Source organism: Dermochelys coriacea, chromosome 1, assembly GCF_009764565.3.
Source record: "Dermochelys coriacea isolate rDerCor1 chromosome 1, rDerCor1.pri.v4, whole genome shotgun sequence".
Classification (NCBI taxonomy): domain Eukaryota; kingdom Metazoa; phylum Chordata; order Testudines; family Dermochelyidae; genus Dermochelys; species Dermochelys coriacea.
This window is the reverse complement of record NC_050068.2, coordinates 160645464-160670045: the sequence shown is the minus strand read 5'-3', so window position 1 is coordinate 160670045 and position 24582 is coordinate 160645464. Positions and strand designations below refer to the sequence as shown.

The 24582-nt window shown below is 43.0% G+C and overlaps 1 long non-coding RNA gene across 5 annotated transcripts in view; it reads right to left on the bottom strand.

Moving 5' to 3' along the window:
• Positions 1 to 24582, bottom strand: part of LOC119844149 — a 75283-nt gene that overhangs the window by 22914 nt on the left and 27787 nt on the right. For all 5 annotated transcript variants that reach the window (XR_006278620.1, XR_006278625.1, XR_006278626.1 and 2 more), the window contains exon 2: positions 2514 to 2703. This is a non-coding gene — a long non-coding RNA (uncharacterized LOC119844149). The remainder of the gene's footprint in view (positions 1 to 2513; positions 2704 to 24582) is intronic.

The window sequence follows — 24582 nt, the reverse complement described above, 5'->3', positions numbered from 1 at the left end:
AGGAGCTTGGCTTGTTTAGCCTAACTAAAAGAAGGTTGAGGGGAGATATGATTGCTCTCTATAAAATATATCAGAGGGATAAATATAGGAGAGGGAGAGGAATTATTTAAGCTCAGCACCAATGTGGACACAAGAACAAATGGGTATAAACTGGCCACCAGGAAGTTTAGACTTGAAATCAGACGAAGATTTTTAACCATCAGAGGAGTGAAGTTTTGGAATAGCCTTCCAAGGGAAGCAGTGGGGGCAAAAGATCGATCTGGTTTTAAGATTCTACTTGATAAGTTTATGGAGGAGATGGGATAATGGGATTTTGGTAAGTAATTGATCTTTAAATATTCAGGGTAAATAGGCCAAATCCCCTGAGATGGGATATTAGATGGATGGGATCTGAGTTACTATAGAAAATTCTTTCCTGGCTGGTATATCTTGCCCATATGCTCAGGGTTTAGCTGATTGCCATATTTGGGGTTGGGAAGGAATTTTCCTCCAGGGCAGATTGGAGAGGCCCTGGAGGTTTTTTGCCTTCCTCTGTGGGGCATGGGGCATGGTTGACTTGAGGGAGGCTTCTCTGCTCCTTGAAGTCTTTGAACCATGATTTAAGGACTTCAATAGCTCAGACATGGGTGAGGTTTTTCATAGGAGTGGGTGGGTGAGATTCTGTGGCCTGCGCTGTGCAGGAGGTCGGACTAGATGATCAGAATGGTCCCTTCTGACCTTAGTATCTATGAATCTATGAATCTATGGACCCATGGAAAAGAAGCCCTTGAGGAATTCCACCAGCATTTCAACAATTTCCATCCCACCATCAATCTCAGCCTGGACCAGTCCACACAAGAGATCCACTTCCTGGACACTACGGTGCTAATAAGCGATGGTCACATAACCACCACCCAATACTGGAAATCTACTGACTGTTATTCCTACCTACATACCTCCAGCTTTCATCCAGACCACACCACACAATCCATTGTCTACAGCCAAACTCTACAATACAACCGCATTTGCTCCAATCCCTCAGGCAGAGACAAACACCTACAAGATCTCTATCAAGCATTCTTACAACTACAATACCCACCTGCTGAAGTGAAGAAACAGATTGACAGAGCCAGAAGAGTACCCAGAAGTCACTTACTACAGGACAGGCCCAACAAAAAAATAACAGCACGCCACTAGCCATCACCTTCAGTCTCCAACTAAAACCTCTCCAATGCATCCTCAAGGATCTACAACCTATCCTGAAGGATGACCCATCACTCTCACAGATCTTGGGAGACAGGCCAGTCCTTGCTTACAGACAGCCCCCCAACCTGAAGCAAATACTCACCAGCAACCACACACCACACAACAGAACCACTAACCCAGGAACCTATCCTTGCAACAAAGCCCATTGCCAACTCTGTCCACATATCTATTCAGGGGACACCATCATAGGGCCTAATCACATCAGCCACACTATCAGAGGCTCGTTCACCTGCGCATCTACCAATGTGATATATGCTATCATGTGCCAGCAATGCCCCTCTGCCATGTTCATTGGCCAAACTGGACAGTCTCTACGTAAAAGAATGAATGGACACAAATCAAACGTCAAGAATTATAACATTCAAAAACCAGTTGGAGAACACTTCAATCTCTCTGGTCACTCGATTACAGACCTAAAAGTTGCAATTCTTCAACAAAAAAGCTTCAGAAACAGACTCCAATGAGAGACTGCTGAATTGGAATTAATTTGCAAACTGGATACAATTAACTTAGACTTGAATAGAGACTGGGAGTGGATGGGTCATTACGCAAAGTAAAACTATTTCCCCATGTTTATTCCCCACCAGCACCCCCCACTGTTCCTCAGATGATCCTGTCAACTGCTGGAAATGGCCCACCTTGATTATCACTACAAAAGGTTTTTTCCCGCCTCCGCTCTCCTGGTGGTAATAGCTCACCTTAAGTTATCACTCTTGTTACAGTGTGTATGGTAACACCCATTGTTTCGTGTTCTCTATGTATATAAATCATCTCCCCACTGTATTTTCCACTGAATGCATCCGATGAAGTGAGCTGTAGCTCACGAAAGCTTATGCTCAAATAAATTTGTTAGTCTCTATGGTGCCACAAGTACTCCTTTTCTTTTTGCGAATACAGACTAACACGGCTGCTACTCTGAAACCTTTCATCTTGTGATTACTCATCATTGGGGCACAGTAACCTGGAGCATGGACTGCAGTGAATGTGCAGCTTACAAGCAAGAAAGAGATGGAAGTTAAAAGCAAAAGAAGTGTCCAACACTGTAGAAAAATGCCTAGTAAAAGAACTCACACGCCTGCTTATTTTGGCCATAGTTTTGCATGGGAGTTCAACACAATGTACTGGTGTCTCTTTAGCGAAAGGCTTTCGTGGAACATACATTCAGTTCTGCACATTGCATAACCTGTTCTGTTCTAGTTAAAATTAAACCCACCTTTAGAGGATGACAAATTAAAACGTTAATATGTAGTTCTTTTAAAGCAACTGACCTCATTCTTCCTTTGTCTTCTGTTGTGCAATCAAGTGCTGACCAAAGTGCGTTGCGGAACACAGTTCCTTCCAAGGAACAAAGCTTACAGATTCACATCCTATTTCTGAGGCTTCTAGATATCTCAGCCACAGAGACTGTAGTGTTTTGTCATCTGTCTGTAATTGGCTTTCACAAGAAGCATAAGCATCCTAAGAAAAGCAAACAGAAGAGAGGTTGTAAACAACACTAAACAATTAATATACAGTAAGTGAGAATGGCACCTATAGTATACATACAAAGCATACCTATAGCATTATTATTAAAACAGGAAGCAATGTGGTCTAGTGATTAGAGCATGGAACAGGATTCAGGAGACCTGGGTTCCTGGCTCTGACACTGGCCTGCTTGGCCTTGGCCAAGTCACTTCACTCCGACTCAGTTTCCCCATTTGTAAAATGGGGATGATGACACTGAAAAGCAGTTTAAGCCCTACTGATGAAAAGCACACTATAAGAGCCAGGTATAATCATCACCCTTGCCAGCCAGGGACACACAAGGTTTGTATTTTACAGATTAAATCAAATCCGTTTTGTAATGCACCTAGAGCACAGAGTTTGAATCTGGAGGTGAACTCTGTGCAAGTTATCCTTTGACTAAAATATCTATTCCTTTTTCTTAATTATATGATCTAGGACACAAGATGTGAAAAACTGGCTAAGCTACTATCAAAACTTCTCGTTCCTTATTTTCTAAAAGGAAAAATATTTTTCCTATCTATACCACTATATATTTTCATTGACTCCTTCTAGCATCAAAAATCTTTTACTAAACGGAACATAGTATAAAAAGAATCTAATGCTACTGGTTCAAATTCAGCTCAGGTCTTATGACTGGCAGTTGTTGCCATCTGATGATTGGTTGATGACTTATGTGAAATGAGTTTGGTGGCCTCCATCAAGTTCCCAGTGGACATGTGTACACATGACAAAAATAATCAACACTAATTAACAACATCAGTGGCAAACTGAGCAGAGAAGCCAAGAAAACTGAGCTGCCTACACATCTTCCATGGCCAGAGCTGGTCACGGATAAAGTGGCAGAGACAAATTTGCAGTGCCATTGTCCTATGCTATCTCCATAGGCAGAGCACTGCAGTCTCCAGGGAGGTCAAGCTGGCACCTTTCAGGAACGGGAAATTCACATAAAATATAATGGCAGCCAGGTTAGTCTTTTTATAGGATTCAATCATCTGCTAATCCAAAATCAAATCTGCCTGCTCCAGCCTCCATCAAATAGTACTGGTCATTTCCCAGAGCTACTACAGCCCCCTAATTGAGATCTCTGAGTTACCTCCTCTCAATTCTAGAGCCAAATATTTGAAAACAAGTGAGAGTGAAGTTGTTGTCTGTAAATATTGCATAAGCCTATCAGTGGAGCTCATGTTTCTATTACCTGAATGCACCGCTTGCTTGTGCTGTGTGTGAACTGAACAACTGAAGTAAAAAAGGGACTATTGTATGTCAGTTAGCCCATAAGAAAAAAGTGAAGGATCAGAGGTCATCACAAGAGGAAATCTGGGCTAAGCACTCTAGGTTTTCCCCCCTCTCTGCAGGAAGGGGCATGATCCCAGAGCGCCATGAAGTCTTGTTTAACCTTTGACCTTATCAACCAACACTCAACAAGCACTTAGATCAATTTTCTCCCATGTTACCAGAGGAAGAGAGGCAGAGAAGCTGCCTCCTCTAACTTCATGTAACATTTTAAGATCGAGGTAGTTTTTTCACATTTTTTTGTTTTTCAGCCTGATTCTGTTTGAAAGAGACGTCTACATGTTTGTAGCTCAGATTTTTACTGTGATTCTATTAAATCAGCATCAATAAAATGAATTACACTGACCAAGCCCATAAACTCAAACTTAGAAATGCATAGTGAATCCGGTTCATCTACTCAGAAATACATGCTGTTTCTTTGTGCAGGGATAAAAAAGTGTCCAAATGATCAAACACATTCATTACAATTCTGTTATTTTGTAAATTTGGGACCAAAGATTTCTCATTCCCTCCAAGAGACTATTCTGCCAGACGTCTGTCTGTGGATGGTATAATTCACAGGGTTTGATAATCATTACATTTACAGTAAGAAACTTACTAAAACAAAGTTGCACCAGGGAAGGACTAGTGAAGAGTGGCAGACTGTTTCATGCCTTCCTTTGCTTTATAGTGATGGGTAAATGCGTTTTCTCCCATGTACTATCCTAATATTGTTCTGCAGATGGAAAAGAAATATTTACCCTCTTTTTATTTATTATCGATAAAGAAAAGACACACCACAATTGGAAAAATTTATATTACTGTAGAGATGGTGGGTGAAATCCCATCCCCATTAACTTTAAAATGGTGCCAGGATTTCACCCAGCATTTCAGAGCTAGAATGTGGCTTTAGGCCATAGCTCGTGTTGTGGGAGGCATAAGGATGGCCCACTCATGAGGAATTCCAGCGGATTCAGCAGTTGCTCTTTATAGGATTTTCTGGTAGAGGGAATGCTGGAGAAGCAGCTCTGCACCTTTTCATGGCTATAACCTGCACCCTCCAACCCCACCTATGCTAGGACTGCTACAGTGGCCAAGGGTCCTCATCGTGTCTCCCTGCCCCCTTTGGATAGACTAGTACTATCTGCTAACACTAATATTCAGAAGAATTAGAGTAATACTGAATAGCACTGACTTCCCTGCATTCAGCAGTGATTGTGATGGAAATAAAAATTAAATGCTTAAGCAATCAGAGGCTCATGAGCTAGTTTTCAGGTACACTGGGGATTAGGGCAAGGGAAGGAAATTAGCAGGAGATGTAGAACCAGTCAAGAAGTTTGTTCACCAATCCCATAGTCTCTGAAGCAGAAACCTTAGCCTACTGCTGTTCAAATCACTGGACGTTTCCCCGTTCACTTCAATAGGAGCAGAATCCGGTCCAGATGATTAAGTGGCTGAGATGGAGAAGTTATTTTCATTGTGCACTAGCCATACTCATCAACAGGCTACTTTTGCCCACAGGGATAGCAAGACTAAATGCAGCAAGTGACAGGTACAAATAGAAATGTTTGTTTCACACATGGGAGCATTCCTGGGACATCACTCAACTCAGAGCCAGCAGCTAATTTATTGTTACAGATACGCTTGCAAAGAGAATCTAAAGATGCTTTGACAGTTGTCTGGCTGTTAAGAGCCTTGGAAATAAAAAGGGTGGTTATTGTATTAGACTCATTTTCCTATACATGCACAAGAGAAAAATGTACCCTGCTCTTGATACATGGTTTATAGAGAAAGCTTGCTGACTGCAGTTTTCCATAGTCTGTAATTGGATAACACGAACGTGTGAATGGGATCCATGACTAAACTTATATAAATCAATGGTTTGGGGGTCAAAATGAAGGTTATACAAGGAAGCCAAGAGAGGAGAGCCAGAAAAAAAAAAGAATTGGAAACTAAGGGTCAAATTCTGCTTGCAGTTACACCAGTGAAAGGTGTAACTGGCAGTAAGAGCTAGCCAAAAGTGAATGTTAAGAATTAAAGAAACAAAAACATACATGATTCAAAGGTCTGAATAAAAATAAGTTTGCCATAAAGGAGGTTGACCAATATATTCTGGCTAGCATAATATGTTATATGCATTATGTTCATCATATGTACATTAGTATGCATTAAGCACAAATAGTATGGCAGGCTAAATTGGGCTATCCCTTTACTGGTTTCAGAGTAGCAGCCGTGTTAGTCTGTATTCGCAAAAAGAAAAGGAGTACTTGTGGCACCTTAAAGACTAACAAATTTATTAGAGCATAAGCTTTCGTGAGCTACAGCTCACTTCATCGGATGCATTTGGTGGAAAAAACAGAGGAGAGATTTATATACACACACACAGAGAACATGAAACAATGGGTTTATCATACACACTGTAAGGAGACCCAAGATCCATAAACCTGGAAATCCTGGACGCCCCATCATCTCAGGCATTGGCACCCTGACAGCAGGATTGTCTGGCTATGTAGACTCCCTCCTCAGGCCCTTCGTTACCAGCACTCCCAGCTATCTTCGAGACACCACCGATTTCCTGAGGAAACTACAGTCCATTGGTGATCTTCCTAAAAACACCATCCTAGCCACTATGGATGTAGAAGCCCTCTACACCAACATTCCACACAAAGATGGACTACAAGCCGTCAGGAACAGTATCCCCGATACTGTCACGGCTAACCTGGTGGCAGAACTTTGTGACTTTGTCCTGACCCATAACTATTTCACATTTGGTGACAATGTATACCTTCAAATCAGCGGCACTGCGATGGGTACCCGCATGGCCCCACAGTATGCCAACATTTTTATGGCTGACTTAGAACAACGCTTCCTCAGCTCTCGTTCCCTAATGCCCCTACTCTACTTGCGCTACATTGATGACATCTTCATCATCTGGACCCATGGAAAAGAAGCTCTTGAGGAATTCCACCATGATTTCAACAATTTCCATCCCACCATCAACCTCAGCCTGGACCAGTCCACACAAGAGATCCACTTCCTGGACACTACGGTGCTAATAAGCGATGGTCACATAAACACCACCCTATATCGGAAACCTACTGACCGCTATTCCTACCTACATGCCTCTAGCTTTCATCCAGATCATACCACTCGATCCATTGTCTACAGCCAAGCGCTACGATATAACCGCATTTGCTCCAACCCCTCAGACAGAGACAAACACCTACAAGATCTCTATCATGCATTCCTACAACTACAGTACCCACCTGCTGAAGTGAAGAAACAGATTGACAGAGCCAGAAGAGTACCCAGAAGTCACCTACTACAGGACAGGCCCAACAAAGAAAACAACAGAACGCCACTAGCCATCACCTTCAGCCCCCAACTAAAACCCCTCCAACGCATCATCAAGGATCTACAACCTATCCTGAAGGACGAGCCATCGCTCTCTCAGATCTTGGGAGACAGACCAGTCCTTGCTTACAGACAGCCCCCCAATCTGAAGCAAATACTCACCAGCAACCACACACCACACAACAGAACCACTAACCCAGGAACCTATCCTTGCAACAAAGCCCGTTGCCAACTCTGTCCACATATCTATTCAGGGGATACCATCATAGGGCCTAATCACATCAGCCACACTATCAAAGGCTCGTTCACCTGCGCATCTACCAATGTGATATATGCCATCATGTGCCAGCAATGCCCCTCTGCCATGTACATTGGCCAAACTGGACAGTCTCTACGTAAAAGAATGAATGGACACAAATCAGACGTCAAGAATTATAACATTCAAAAACCAGTTGGAGAACACTTCAATCTCTCTGGTCACTCGATCACAGACCTAAGAGTGGCTATACTTCAACAAAAAAAGCTTCAAAAACAGACTCCAACGAGAGACTGCTGAATTGGAATTAATTTGCAAACTGGATACAATTAACTTAGGCTTGAATAGAGACTGGGAATGGATGAGTCATTACACAAAGTAAAACTATTTCCCCATGGTATTTCTCCCTCCCACCCCACTCCCCACTGTTCCTCTGATATTCTTGTTAACTGCTGGAATTAGCCTACCTGCTTGTCACCATGAAAGGTTTTCCTCCTTCCCCCCCCTGCTGTTGGTGATGGCTTATCTTAAGTAATCACTCTCCTTACAGTGTGTATGATAAACCCATTGTTTCATGTTCTCTGTGTGTGTGTATATATAAATCTCTCCTCTGTTTTTTCCACCAAATGCATCCGATGAAGTGAGCTGTAGCTCACGAAAGCTTATGCTCTAATAAATTTGTTAGTCTTTAAGGTGCCACAAGTACTCCTTTTCTTTTATCCCTTTACTATAATTCTGCTCTCTTATGTTAAGTATCCCATAACACCTTACATTAGCTGAAGCAAGCATTTGGCATAAGCAAATAGGAAACTTGTAAAAAAAAAAAAAAAATGAAGATACATTCCTTCTACGTCTTAGTACAAGCTAGGGGAGGTACCTAAATGGACCAGTACCTGGAATGCTAGTATCCAAAACAAAGATAAGGAAGGAAGAGAACAATAAGTTAGGAAATTGGGACAAAACTGATGTGTTCGATTTTAGTGACATGTAAATAGACATATAACTTGAAAATCATCATGTAAATACCACCACATGAAACGTGCAACTTCGGGAGCACATTTTCAGTGTAAGGTGAGCGTAACATCACTGCATGAGATGGCTTCCCAGAGACTGGTATCATATAGTACAGGAAAAAAGTCCTGTATTATTGACTTACAGCAATAAACCTGACAGACATTGGTTATTTGATCTCTTGAGTATAATGAGCCATCAATGTATCAGCAACAAGGACAATGGTTAAAAATACAGCTCTGCACTTTTTAAGATACATATGGTTTGATTCAATGAGTAACACAGACAAGGGTGTGAAGTTTAAAATTTGTCAGGAACAAGGCCCTGATCCTGCAACCACTTACACAAGTCCTTTACTGAAGTGGGTAGTCTCATTCACGCTACACTTTTCTTCTCAGTCACTTTGCCTCTCATCACACATCCAATGCCTACACAGTTTGAGATCCCCTCAGGGCAGGGATTTTGTCTTCTCATCTTTATATAGAGTGCCTAGAACACTTCAGATGGAATCTGAAGACGCATCACCCAGCATGAGTAGAGAGCTGTGAATTGCACTTCCCCGTAAGGAACTTGAAAGCAAGTGAGAGAAGGAAGCTGCCCCAAAACAATGTTGCCTTGAGAAAGAGAACTGGAGAGTGCATGTAGCACTGGAACCCCTGCCCTTCCCATGGTTTGCTTCCATTCATCTCTGCAGAGGTGGCACTCAACCCCTGCATACCCAGGGATGCTGGAACAATTTTTATAGCAGGGGTGTTGAAAGCCATTGCATAAAACTGTATACCTTCTATATGGTTGAAGCCATGCATTCGGCTCCTATTATTACATGAAATCATGGGGTGCTACCATACCTCCAGCACTCCTAGGTCAAGCACCCCTGTGCATACCACTCCCATCACTGATTTAACAGAACTATGCTGGTTTCACTCCTGGGGGGTGCAGGGAAAAAAGGGGGAGCTCTGTCACTAAGTGCTGGTTTTACCTCTTTCAGAGTTATGTCACTAAAACAATAAGAAATTTTATGAAAGGTTATACAATTACACTTTAGCCATTTGTAAAGACAAACCACTTCAGAAATCAGTCCATAAAACCAAAGGCAAGGTGGTTTCATCTTTCAAGACTAGCATTTCACAGATATGGCGCCAAATAGTCCTGGAGAAGCATCTTACCTGCCCCAGCATCAGAATGCATCCATTACCTCAGTTTCCCTTTGAAAGCCAGTAGCATGATTTGCAATTTAGTCCTCTGGACAAGTCAAAGAGAGTCCTCACCTCCTGGGATAAATAGAGTGGGGGGAGGGGGGAGAACCCCCACCCTGCAATTCATTCTTGGCACTACCCAGGCTATAGCCTTCACCATGCAGTGCAGGGCTCCAGGAGTCACTGTTGATCCTCTTCAGGGCAAACAGATCAATATTCCTTTGCCCCTCAGCGCAGGGATCACACGGTTCTTCACCCAAGTTTCACAGGGATTTCCAAAACCACCTCTGTAGGTGGCACTGTAGGGGGGCCCTCCCTCTATGGCAGCTGTCCCTGGTACTCTAAGCTATGTCAGTCCTCCACCCAAAAAGGAATATTACCCTTATAGTAACTGGAGTTCTTGAAGATGTGGGGTCTGTACGGGTATGCACTCTGCATGTGCTTTATGTGCCTAGGACCAGAAATTCTTCTATAGCAGTGTGCATTGGTCTGCACCTGTGCCCTTACACCTCCTTGTGCTGCAAACCTAGGGCATTAGTAGTGACGCAGACCAACCACCTTTCCAGTTCCTACTCTACCACAAATCACGTGAGGGTCCAAGCAGTGTGGAAGGAGGATGAGTCACATAACATCAACAGGAACATACATCTCAAAGAACCTCCTTGGACTATGAAGGAAGGAAGGTTACTTACCTTTAAGTGCTTGTCCCTATGGGCAGTGGGTTTATCAGGCAGCAGGTTTAAAAAACAGACAAAAGGAAGTATTTCTTCACACAGTGCACAGTCAGCCTGTGGAACTCTTTGCCAGAGGATGTTGTGAAGGTCAAGACTAACAGAGTACAAAAAAGAACTAGATAAATTCATGGAGGATAGGTCCATCAATGGCTATTAGCCAGGATGGACAGGGATGGTGTCCCTAGTCTCCTGTTTGCCAGAAGCTGGGAATGGGCAAAAGGGGATGGATCACTTGATGATTACCTGTTCTGTTCATTCCCTCTGAGGCACCTTGCACTGGCCACTGTTGGAAGACAAGATACTAGGCTAGATGAAACTTTGGTCTCATCCAGTATGGCCGTTCTTATGATGTTCTTCTTGTGGGTATTATAAGGAGGTGGGTGAGGAAGAGCTCTGTACTACAGTTTGGAGGATTGCTGACCTGAAAGAAGCATCCTGCACGGAGGTTTGAATCAACAAATAATGCCTGGTACATGTGTGGATGGAACTCTAGGTTGCTACTATACAGATCTCATTGTAGGACCCCCTGCAGGAATGCCATTTGGGGCCACCAATGGTGCTTGTGAAATGAGCCCTGAAGGATGGAGGATGAGCTCCAACCTTTTTATAAAACAGAGTAGGATGCAACTAGAAACCCATTTTGAAAGCCTCTGGAGGATACTGCCTCCCTGCTATGGAGATGAAGCCTTCATCTCCATGTTCCATCAGGGGATGGAAGAGACACAGCAACCTTCTAAAAGCCTGTGTCCTACCTGGCTAGAAAACCAGAGCGCTATGCACATCTAGGGAGTGGAACTTCACGTCTTCCTTGTGAGCCATCAGGTAAAATGCTGATAGACGACGCTCCGATTTAAATAAAAAACAATATTAGAGAACACCTTGGGAATGAACTTGGGATGCAGTCTCAGGCATGCTTTGTCTCTGTGAAAGATGGTATAAGATGGATCTGCCCTACGGCCTAAGTTTGCCTTACAGCCAAGGTACTATCAGTGTAGATATTCTTCCTCGTGGCCAAGTGCAATAGGGAGCAGGAGGCCAAGGGCTTAAGTGGTGGTTTAACTAAGGCAGAGAGCACCAGGTTGAGAGCCCAGGCTGGCACCAGTCTTGGCACACACCTGGGAAGGGTCTCACTGTGACTTTTAAAGAATTTTACTGCTGTGGCATGGACGAAAATTGAGCCAGTTGGTCCATCAGGCAGTGGAATGTACTAGCTGCTAAACACACCCACAATTAACTGAGAGGCTTGAAAATTTCAACAAGAGGAGAGATAGTCCAGGATAAAGGGAATTCTAGCCCCCTCTGGATGCTCATGGCATCACAGGGAAAAGTGCTTCTATCTGGCAGCATAACTCCTCCTTGTAGAGGGCTTCCTGCAATTAAAGGATGGCTTGGACTGCCTTCAAGCAGGATTTCACTAAGTCTACTGCCCATCCAAAAAATCCAGGCTCTCAGATTGAGGGTGCCAGGTTGGGATGCTTGATTATGCCTGTTCTGTGACAGTAGGTTTGGAGATGTCTGGTAGTGAATGCATGGATGGGCGGCCATCTGTAGAGCCAGCGGGAACCAGAACTGTGTTGGCCATCAAGGAACCATTGATATTATTGTCACCTAACCCATCTTGATCTTTGAGGGTGCGCGGTAGGAGGGAAACCATACATCAACAAGTCTGACCATTTCACTAGGAAGCCACTCACTCTGGAGCAGCATCCGTGCGTGTCCCAAGAGCAGTGAGCCAGGTGCTTGCTGTTTGCATGAGTGACAGAGAAGGTCCCAAGATGGGAATCCCCATTGATAAATATCTTCTGAATCACTGACAAATGGTGCTCCCATTCTCAGCCGTCATGAAAATGCTTGCTGAGGCTGTTTGCTTGAAAGTTAAATTACCCCCGGTATGTGCACTGCAAAGAGGGTGATCTGATGTTGGATGCACCAATTGCGAAGTTTTATCACCTCCTTGCAGAGACTTGCTCCCTTCTATTTGTTTAGATAAACAGTGGACATGTTATGCAACCTGACCTGGACAGGAGGGATCAGTTGAAAGGCAAGAATTGTTCGCATGCTCTGTGTATGGCTCGAAACTCAAGGAGATGGATGTGGAGCATAGACTGCTGTGGAGTCCAGGAAACCTGAGCTACATGTTTATTCAGTGTGCTTCCCAGCCTAGAAGGAATCTGTGACGAGGGTTCTTGTGGGCGTGATGGGTACAAAGAGAACCCCACACAAACATTGTCTCTCTTCTCCCATCAGGGGAGAGATGCCCAGATGTTAGGCGGAAGTGAGACTCTCTTGTCCAAAGAGTACACATTTAGGATGAAGGCCTTTCTCAGCCAAGCCTGGAGGCTGCTCAGGTTAAGTCTGGTGAAAGGGGGGGGAGGGGTCACATATGTGCACAATACCATGTGGCCTAGGACCACCAAGCAGGACCAGAATGTCATTTTAGGGCTGAGTCTAAGATGGATGCTGAGTTCTTTCATCGCTAGGAATCTGTGCTGAGGGAACCAGGCCCTGGCCACCCTTGAGTCCAGGACTGCTCCTATAAATTGTATAGTCACTGGGAGGAAGGGGGGCGGAGGGGGGGTGAAGTGGACTTTCCTGAGTTTACTTGAAGACTTAAGGAGTGGCAAAGGTTGAGCAGCATAGTGAATGTATCAAGAAGTGTAGGGAGCAATTGACCAGAAAAGGTAAACAGTAGTTCTGATGGCACAGGCGTGTTGTGACTATAACAATGACCCCTCTGTAAAAGGCCTTGGCGCTATGGAAAGACTAAAAGGGAGCACTCTATACTGAAAGTGCTCTAAACAAACCCACCATAAAATGAAGAGATGTCCTATGCACCAGGTGGATATCTGTATGAAAATAAACATCCTTTAAAATCAAGATGACTGCAAACCAGTCATCAACAATCAGGGAGGGAATTAGAACTGGGGTCAACAAATGAAATTAATAGGCAGCAGATTTAAAACAAACAAAAGAAAGTATTTTTTCCACACAATGCACAGACAACCTGTGGAACTCCTTGTAAGATGATGTTGAAGGCCAACACTATAACAGGGTTCAAAAAAGAACTAGATAAGTTCCTGGAGACCAATGGCTATTAGCCAGGATGGACAGGGATGGTCCCCTAGCCCTCTGTTTGCCAGAAGCAGGGAATGGGTGATGGGATCGATCACTTGATAATTGCCTGTTCTGTTCATTCCCTCTGGGGCACCTGACATTGGCCATTGTCGGAAGACAGGATACTGGTCTGACCCAATATGGCCATTCTTATGTTATTATAGAGGCTACAGTAATCATCCTGAATCTTGAGTGGCAGAAGACGACATTCAACTATCTTGAGATCCAGGATGGGTCTCCAGTCCCTGTCTTTTTGTGGGGATTAGGAAATATTTAGAGTAAAATGCTTTCTCCCTGTGTTGAGGAGGTACCTGCTCTTAACCCCCCAAGCCAAATCAGGGAGTCTACTTCCTGTTTGAGAATCCTCTTGTGAGAGGGGTCCCTGGGGAAAAAAAAGGGACATGGAAGGGCTCATGGGAAGGAATAGACAGGAACTCTGTCGTGTAGCCAATGACGTGCAAGACTCAGTCTGAAGTTAGACGTTGCTGCATTGGAAGGGAAAAAGACCAGGCAGCCACTGAACGGAGACTGGTTGTACTGGGACTGGTTGACAGCTCTTGAACATCCCATAAAAATGCCTTCTTGTTACGCAGTTGGGTCTAGAGAGGGGGATGATGGTGGGACAGGGTATCTGCCACATTGTACCCTCTAGCACTTTTTGGGGGGTTCATAGGGTCTCTGATGGTAGAATCGCTGTGGGGCTGACCAATACTCTGAGACACCACAACATAGGTATTTTCTGTGAGATGAGGCACCAGGATGCATATTTCCAAGGATAAAAGAGGGTGGCATGAGTGTGAGAACTGACTTGGTCTTTTAACTGAAATGGTTGTTATCCTTGATGGCGAGATCCTCTATCACCACCCAAACTTCCTTGGGAAACCTCATTGACTGCAGCCAGGAAGCCCATCTCATGACCATCGAGGTCACCATAGAGAGAAATGCCATGTCCACGGCATCAGGTGATGCCTGAAGGGATGACCTGACTATTCATTTCCCTTTGTCAAGGACAGCGTGGGATTTGGGCTTACATTCCTGTGGTAATTTATTGGTGATCTCCAACAGCTTGCTCTAGTTAATAAAGTCATACTTTGAGAGCAAATGCCTGTTAGTTTTCAATACAAAATACAGCTGAGGAAATTCTTTCTGCCAGAGATTCAATCTCATGACATCTTTGTTTGAGGGATTAGATCTCAGTTGGTGTAGTCTGTTCTGTTCCATGACCACTTGTACCACCAGACATTTTGAGTTTGGGTGAGAATAAATATTTTGTCTCCTTTAGGGATAATGAAATCTTTCCTTCCAGCCTTCTTGGGGGTGGTAAGGTCACAGGTAGTGGGTGTGCAACATATGTCCTGAGCAGCTTCCAAAACAGCCTCATTAATAGGGAGCAGCTGACTGGAGAACATTCAGGAGCTTGTGTAGGATCTTGAACTTCCTCCAGCAGGATCTGGAGGATGTCAGCCATCCCTCTCAGCAGACTTGGTACTGGCTGTAATCATCCAGAGGGGTAGGGGAAGCTGGCACCACTGCCTCATCTGTGTCAGTGGATCCAGTAATACTAGGTGCTCTGGTGGCTCCTAACTTGCTTGTTCCTTTTCAGACCCTCTCCCTATCTACTTCAGCATAGTCCCACAGGCTCCTTGTCATCCATGCTCTTTTCTCTGGTCTCAAACAAACCCTCCCTTCACCCAGAGAGATCGTTAATAGCCACAGCTCCTTTCCTGGCTCACTTAATAGGTCTACACTACAGCTGGGAGGCGCTTCCCTTCTCGAGCAGGCAGATGGGCTAACTCTGCTCGAGCTAGCATGTTAAAAACCATCAGTGTAGCCAGGGGTAGTAGAGATGGCAGCTCAGGCCAGCCGCCCGAGTACAAATTCACCTGGATATTTTGGTTACATACTTTAGCAGCTAGCTCAAGACACCACCTGTGCTACCATAGCTACACTGCTATTTTTAGCATGCTGGGTCAAGCAGAGCTGGGGCACATCTGTCTACTCAAACTGGGAAATGTGCTACCAGACGCAATGTAGTCATACCCTTAGTGGTAAGCGCCACACCAGGTCTTGCCTCAGTACTTGTCTCCCCCACATTGATTATGGAACTTGCCTTATATAGTCAGTGTTTCAGATTCTTGACATTTTAATCACGAGTTCCATGATATTTTGGGGTTTTTCTTAAGGCTCCAGCTCCTGGTGTCATGAGATCACTTGACGCACCAATTTCTATCCCTCATGGTTACAGGAAAAAAAGCTTAAAAATATGACCACAAAAGGCTAAAAAGCCAGAAAGCAAATAAAAAAAGAACTCATAATAATTTACTTAATGTAGTATGTTACTGCAATTTATTGGATCATTTCAGAAAAATAAGCTTTTTTAAAAAAATATGATTACTACTTTTTCCCCCCAGTTCTGTAAGACTGATGAAAGGCTGCATATAATACACAAAATATTTGTCTAAACTACTACCACAAAGCAATAACTGTATCATCAGGCACTAGGATAATTAAGCACGATTCAAAAAAATACTGAAAAGCACATTTTAGATCATCCTAACAACGAAACCCTAAGCAATTTTCTATATGTATGTGAGCACTAGTACGCAATATGCATAGTAGCAGCATTCTATGAAATAAGAATTGTTTTATTGTGCCAGTCGTTACTCCCCATAGAGGAGGCTATAATGCAATTATGAAAAGGAATTTGGGAACTATTTTCAGCAAGTGCTTGATGAGAAAAGGCATATGTGGAGAAAGAAATATAGCCTAAATGTTGTGCTGTCTTGGAGATTCCCCCCATCCTTCTCTCTGCTCACACCCAGATGACCAGTAAAGAGCTTGTTCATTATTTAGCCCTGGACAGACACATCAGTTTAGAAATACCATGATGTTGCATAACAAAGCAATGTGTGACTTGTGTATTGATGACATACAAAGGATTCAGCCATTCAACAATGAACTGAGAATGGAATACTCTGTGCCTTCGTTTTGATGTTTATCTGGTAACTGAACAAAGGAGTACAGAGTAACAACATACCTGAATAGCTGTTTCTATTAACATGTGATTTTTTAATTAATTTTTTTTAAAAGGCTGTCCAGCTGTGGAATACTGTACCCTCATTCACTGCATTTAGGGTCTCTGATTTGCTGTCCAAATAATACATGTAATATTTTCATGCTGGTTAAAAGGACTTAAGTGAAAAAAGAAGAGGGGAAAAAGCCCAAATACACCCCCTGGATGAAACTTTTGCAGACAAGCCAGGACGCTAAAACACATGTGTCTCTTTGTATGAGCTGAAACCTATTTTTGCTGGGTTCTATGGGTTATTCTAGAACCCAAGGTTTTCCAAAAACGTCAGGCAAGTTTACCACAGCAATTAAGCTGTCTACCATCTGTAAAAGTTTTAGCCAAGAGTTTTCTTAAATATATTTCAGGGAGAAGAAAAACCTTAAAATTCTTTCAACTTTTTGCCTAGCATTCAAGTCCACATACACTAGGTACTGCAGAGTTGGCTAGTTTTTTTTGAGGACAACTTTTTCTTCTAAAGATTAGTTGTGCACTGTAGTTTTATACTGTGAGTAACATGCTGAATATGAATTATTTCTTAAGAATAAGAGCAGTGTTTCCTAGGAATGGAGAAGTAAAAACTTTATAGGAAATTCAGCCAAGGCTCTGAGATTAACACTGTTCATTCTCCTCCCAAGTGGAGAGTTATTTTCAGAAAAATAGTCTTGAATTTGCCACACTGTATTTAAAAGCTCCCTCCATGTAAATAAGGGCACTCAAACAACAATAAAGAATACAGTCCAGAATTCTAAAGAACATTGGGAAAATCTTATGCCTTCTCAGCAAAAGTTTAGAATACCTTATGGCCCAACTAGCCCCGTCATGGGGAAGGTTGAAGGGTATATTTTACTCCTTCTGACCATCTTGGCTTCAAGCCTGCTGATTGTTTCCAGTTGCCTGTGTATTGCTGGTGTTATTTTTTCCCACTCTTCTTTATGAAAACTATTTCAAAAGGCACCAAATCAGTAACTTAACTCTCCCTTTTAAATACAGATCGCATAGGACAAATAATCAGCCAACCTCCTTACATACCTCTTTTCCTAAGCACATATACATTGATTATGTTACAGCACTTCAAGAACTGCTGGCTGGTGGTTTAGAGACATTTTATAAATAAAAATCATTATCCCCAATGTATTTGACAACACAAAGTTTACCCACTTGTGAACATTAATGGCCTGAATTTTCAGAAGTGATTTGGGGAGGCTTAGTGTTTGAGACACCTTAAAAGAGTTTGGATTTGTTTTAAGTGCTGAGCACCCAACCTCTGAAAATCAGATGTCTCCTAAAAGTGCCTCAAGTGGGGCATTAGCCCCAAATCAGTACTTTTGAAAATTCAGACCTGATTCGCACTTGAGCCTTGTCTTCATGAGGGAAGTGGGGAGTTTTTACACACTCTAACATTGCCAGTGCAGTGGAAGGCATGGGAGAGGGGATTTTAGGGTAAATGAGAAACAGGCCTGATAGCAACACTTAAATGCTTCACACAGGGTTTGGAAGAGTATTTAATTAACATACGTAGGGGCTTTGAGATCAGAGGCCAAAAAGCGCTATTTTTATATATAAAAACGCAAAGTATTATTTCTCTTTCAAATGCATATGCTGAATTTTGGGAGAGTGAGATGGCAGCACTGAAACAACAACGTATCAACCAAAGTGATTCTGGGGCTTATGTTACACATTTCTAAAATAATGCAACAGTCCAGGGTTTTTATTTAAAAGTTTCTTACTGTGCAATTTTTCTGTTTCTTATATTACATTTCAACTAAAAAACAATTAGGTCTGTTGGACACATTTCTCCCTAAAGTATCAGAAATCCAAACAAACTGAGGCCCTGATCCTGCATGTACTTATGCACACACAAGTGGTCCCATTGCATTCAGTGAGAATACTCATGTGCATAAAGTTACACATCTCCAGAACTATAGCCTAAGTCTCAAGCACTATGAAATAATCCTTGTAGGGCACTTTGAAATCTATAGATTTCAGAGAGCTTTGCAGAAGTAGGAAAATATCATAATCCTTAATTTACAGATGGGGAATTGAGGCACACAGAGAACTGAAATGACTTGCCTATGGTTACACATCGGGTCAATGGCAGAGCTAGGATTAGAACTCAGGTCTCCTAACTCCCAGGTCAATGCCTTATTCACTGATGTTTCTTTAGTTCTAATATATTAGAACAATTCACATTTAAAAAAAACTTAGTGGAAAAGCCCCGTTATATCTATCCTGCCTAAACTGAAATAGCACAACTTGAACCCTTGCACTAGCACAGTGGTCAGTCTCCCTTTACCACATGCAGTTTTGTTTCTGATGGAATATATTTCATTTCTATTCTCCTATGTTCCTTAGTCTGGGTACGTGACATAACATTATAGCCTATTCACAATACACACTGTTCTCTTCCTATGCCACAGCCATCCCATCAGCCAATCTCTTGGTAACCTGCAGGGTGAGGGCTGTGTCAGCGATCCTTCTGTCATCAGGCAGACGGATTTTGTTTGCCACAGTTGGCGCGTATATATTGGCAAAGGTGATACTTTTAGCCAACTCTGTTTACTGCTGTCATTCCCAGCACCATCACTCAGAGGTCCTTTGTGAGATTCATTATCACTGACCAATGACTATGAGGCAGTGTCTCCGACTTGTATAGCTGTGAGCTACAATCTACAATACCAGGAATACCATTTTTATGGGATACATTTCAATGCAGTTAAGAGTGAAGCATGATTGAAATTTATTTTGAGTTGGGATGTTGAAAGCCACCCAAACACCACATTGTGAATTAGTCTGCTAAGCATCTATGTTCTATGAATGCTGTATCTGCTGTATTCTATGCCTGCACTAGCATGCTGCATTTATTAGCCTGATATATTAATATGAACTGTGACCAAAGAGGAATTAATAGAATTGAAGCCAAAAGAACTATCCCAATTTACACTGGGCAAGAATACAGCCCTATGTATTAGTTTCTATTAAAAAAAGGCACCATTATAGTACTAGAAGGATTCATTTCTCCCCTAGGTATCCATGCATACACAAAATATTACAAATACTACAGGTTATTTGTGGCAGCATTGTCAATGCACATAGCATTTAACAAGCAGAAAAGACAGACATTTCTGCCCTCACAGGCTTAACAAGCCACAGGCCCAGTCTTGCTCCCACTGAAGTCAGGCCCAAAGCAATACCAGACAAACACAAACTAGAGGACACCAGTTCAGGGAAGGGATAATGAGCAGAGATCAGGATTTGAAGGAGGAGACGACCCAGGAGAGGAAGTGGGATCCTGTACCAAGCACAGGGCATGGCAAAAGGAGGAGCAGAGAAGCAAGTACAAAGAGGGTAAATAGAAGCAATAAGGTAAGAGTGTTGGGGTCAAAGAATGGGAAGAGGAAGTGAGATCAGGGAAAGAACATGAATTTAAACAGGATGATGGAGAGTTTAATTTGAAGTGGTAGGAGACAGGAGGACAATGAAGCAACTCAAGTGAGGGCAGGAAAGGCCTGGAGGTGGTGGGATCTGAGTGACCAGTAAGACAGATTACTTTAGACAGGCATTTGGGATAAAGTGGAGGAGGTAGAGGCTGGCAAGGAAAGAGGCGTAGTATCTTCTCAGAGAAAGTCACATCCCTCCAAGACAGCCTCTCAGGACACCAAGAACCATACCTCAGACACAGGCACAGCAACAGAAAATCTCCCCCCTTGCTAAGTTCACCTCACTTGCACAACAGGAAGCCCCATAGTCCTAGAAGCACTGCAGGGAAAACAAGTCATCCCCTGCAATTCTAATCCATTCTTTTGTTGGGTAGAAGAGAATGAAGAGCCCCTTCCTTGAGGGGGGAAAGCTACGTCCTCATTTCCCCTTCCTCACAAATCATTGTATTGCCTTCAAACACCATCACCACAACACTTCGTGGATGATAGGTTTCAGGACTGGAGAGGCTGTGCAGGGAGTGTGCCCCCTTTACAGAGACCAGCTCTGTGATGGTTGCCTGCAACACAGCATGCAGGGTGACTATGTGAGCCAAAGAATCCCTCCATTGCATGTATGCTTAGTCTTGTCTGTTCCCTCAGCAGAGTGGGTGCAATAGGGCCAGAGAGGCAAGAGTTCTCTCCACTGCCACCTGCAGTTTTCCCCCCTTCCCAGCTAAGATATTCAGGCAAGGAACCAGTGACTGGATTTTCCCTTAGTGATATAAAGCAGGATGATTCAGACTAATGCCTCAACCGTGCTAACCAATGTCCACCTTCTCAATTCATCTGGGCCTTCTCTAACTTGCACTGGAGCCAGGCTAGGGGTTGGAGCACATAGATCCCACCTGAAGTCAGAGCATATGTAGTAAATTGGACTCAGCCAGCCAAGCCTCACCAGCACTTGTCATTAAGATTAGCCACTGATACTGTAGACAATGTCTGGTCCACAATGCTCCATCCTTTCCGAAAAGTCCCTCCTTAAAACCCATTGTGACATGGGACTCCATAATGCTTTATAGAAATATGCTTATGAATGTAAATATGACATAACTGGAATATGTTTTATGCTACATATGCCATGTAACATATCTCTGCAAACGTAATGATCTACTGCAGTGGTTCCCAAACTCATTCTGCCACTTGTTCAGGGAAAGCCCCCGGCAGGCCGGGTTGGTTTGTTTACCTGCCACATCCGCAGGTTCGGCCGATCACAGCTTCCAGTGGCCGTAGTTCGCTCCTCCAGGCCAATTGGAGCTGCTGGAAGCAGCGGCCAGTACATCTCTTGGCCTGCACCGCTTCCAACAGCTCCCATTGGCCTGGAGCAGCGAACTGCTGCCCCTGGGAGCCGCGATTGGCCAAACCTGCAGACGCGGCAGGTAAGCAAACTGACCTGGCCCACCAGGGACTTTCCCTGCACAAGCAGCAGAACAAGTTTAGGAACCACTGATCTACTGAATATATTAATCCTATTTGTATGCATGTATCGTTTTTGTATTCGAAGTTATGATTATTGGCTGTGTACTTGTTTGATTTTAAGTAGCCTCAGTGAAGCATTTGGTCAGCTTCTTGAGAAAAGACTATTCTCAGTAAGTGCCCAGTCAAGAAACCCTTAAGCTAACAATAGACTTTGATAGACGCCAATCCAATCTGAGCTTTCCTGGGAACATTCCTGTAGATAACGAAGTCATGCATGGACATGTGAATTGCCCAGATGACTCCAAAACTCCATCTTGTAGAGGGAATTCTACACAGGGGGAGGGAGGGGTTTCCACCCACAAGAAACTATATAAATCCCTGAGAGACCCCTCCATTTGGTCTTCAGCTGCCTCAAGAGGTAACCTCTCCACCCCCAAAGGATACCTGAAAAAAAACTGGAATAAAGGACAGTAACTGAGGTGTGCGAGTGATTGCTAGACCCAGACTAGAAGCAAACTAGTCTGTAAAAGAAGCTTATTGGAACATCTCAGAGGGTGAGATTTCATCTGTAAATCACTTTCTTACTGTATTAGGCTTAGACTTGCATGTTTGATTTTATTTTGCTTGGTAATTCACTTTGTTCTGTCTATTACTTGGAACCACTTAAATCCTACTTTTTGTATTTAATAAAATCACTTTTTGCTGATCAATCAATCAATTAATACCTGGGGGTGGGGAGAGAAAAAGAGCTGTCCCCCTCTCTGTCTCTCTCAGCATCACAGAGGGTGAACAATTTATGAGTTTACCCTGTGTAAGCTTTATACAGAGTAAAACTGATTTATTTGGGGTTTAGACCCCATTGGGTATCTGAGTGCTGGAGACAGGAGCACTTCTTATGCTGTTTTCTGTTAAGCCTGCAGCTTTTGGGGGATGTGGTTCAGACCTGGATCTGTGTTTGTAGCAGGCTAGCATGTCTGGCACAACCAGGCAGGGCTCTGAAGTCCCAAACTGGCAGGGAAAACAGGCCCAAGTAATCTAGGCACATCAGGTGACAGTCCCAAAAGGGGTTTCTGTAACTCAACCCGTCACACCCACTTCTGACAGGAAATTGATCTTCCTTTTCTTTATAGCAATATCGTCTGCTTACTGGGGTTTGACACCCACGCAGAGAGAAAGCAGACATGATTGCACTCAGCTGCAAAGAGCAGGGAAACAGTCCGTGGTTATCATGCCCTTTCCACTGGCAATATCTATAGACCCCGCAAATATGATCTGCAGATCACAGAGTGGATATGGATACAAATTTTGTATATGCACAGGGCTCTAGGTATCTGGAATGTACAGTCTTCCACATGCTGATCATACTATACAATGGATGCTTGAACAAAATGGGCCCAATTTGATGCCATGCTCCTTGTGTAGTAACTTGCACCAAAGTGAGTGTAAAATGCATTTTTAGACACTGTGCACTGGTTGCAAGTAACTACACAAGGTGCAGAGCATCAGAGAGTTGGGTCCAAAGTGCCTTAGTTCCAGATTGCAGTATTCCCTTCATATTACCATGCATTATTTACCTATTTGTTCTCGTGGAAAACTCTTTTCTTCAAAATATTTTTTTTATTAAGAAGCAGAACCATACGCCTAAGTATCATTTCTTTCATAAATAAAACATCTAATCTTGAAAGACTGTACCATTACTCTACAGATGTGTGTTAAGTGATTGTCAAAATGAATCTACTCTGAGCATTTAAAATTTGTGAGCAGGAACACAGCTGAGAAGGAGAACACATTTTAGACAGTGAAATCAATAATGGTGTTCTCTGCAGCTGAGTCCAGTATATGAAAGACACTGTGTGGTGTAAAATTACTGATAGCATTAAATTCTTTTGTTTGGACATTTCACTTTGGACAGTTTAGTGCAGTGCAGAAAATACACTTTTTAGTTTTGCTGAACATATCTTCATTGATCTGTCCATAACTACGCCTTATTCTGAGTTAGAAGTCATGAGTGTGTACTGATACTAGTTTAAGTTCTTCCTTCCAAAGGGGTGCAATGAATGCAGTTCTAGGTCTGGAGATCAGCTTTATTCTGATCCTGAGGCATCAAAATTCCTTGGAAACCAACCAAAGACACTTAAATGCTTTCTTTTAATAAGCCTCTATTTGGCATCCTTTGTTATATGACATACATTTAATGTGGTGGGTTGTCCCTCCTAGAATTTTGAAGTAATCAAGGGATTTTGAGATTGGAAAATTCCACAGGATCCCTGAATTGCACTCCATTCTTTGAGTATGTCTGAGCAGAATGTTATCTCCTATTGTGTAGGTAAGCCACTAGAAGGAGATGACAAATATTGTCCTGGAGCAGCTGTGTCCAATGCAAGGCCGTGTCTATATCAATCTGAATATTTTGGACCCTATTCTCCTCACCTACACCAGTTCCATGCTGGTGCATTTCCATTAACTTCAGTAGGTTTACTCCTCATTTATACCACCAAGATCCCAAATCAGCAAAGCACTTAAGCGTTAGCTTAACTCCAAGAACTTGAATAGTCAATAGAGCCTCTATCAGAGCACTGATCAAAGGGCTCTATAAGGACAAGATAAGATTTTGCTCTTAAAAAGGGACACTGTCAGATTAAAATAATTTACACACATTTCCATATTACTGAAAGGTTTGACTGGACAGGTTGCCTTATGGAAATACAATACTACCTAACTCGAGCACTGAAGACCGAAGTTTCCTTATTGATTCTGCTGCTATCTCCCCCTTCCCCCATGACACCCTATACTATAATGGTCACCATTTTTACAAGACTGATACATTTTGTACAAAAAGAACAGGAGTACTTGTGGCACCTTAGAGACTAACAAATTTATTAGAGCATAAGCTTTCGTGGGCTACAGCCCACTTCATCAGATGCATAGAATG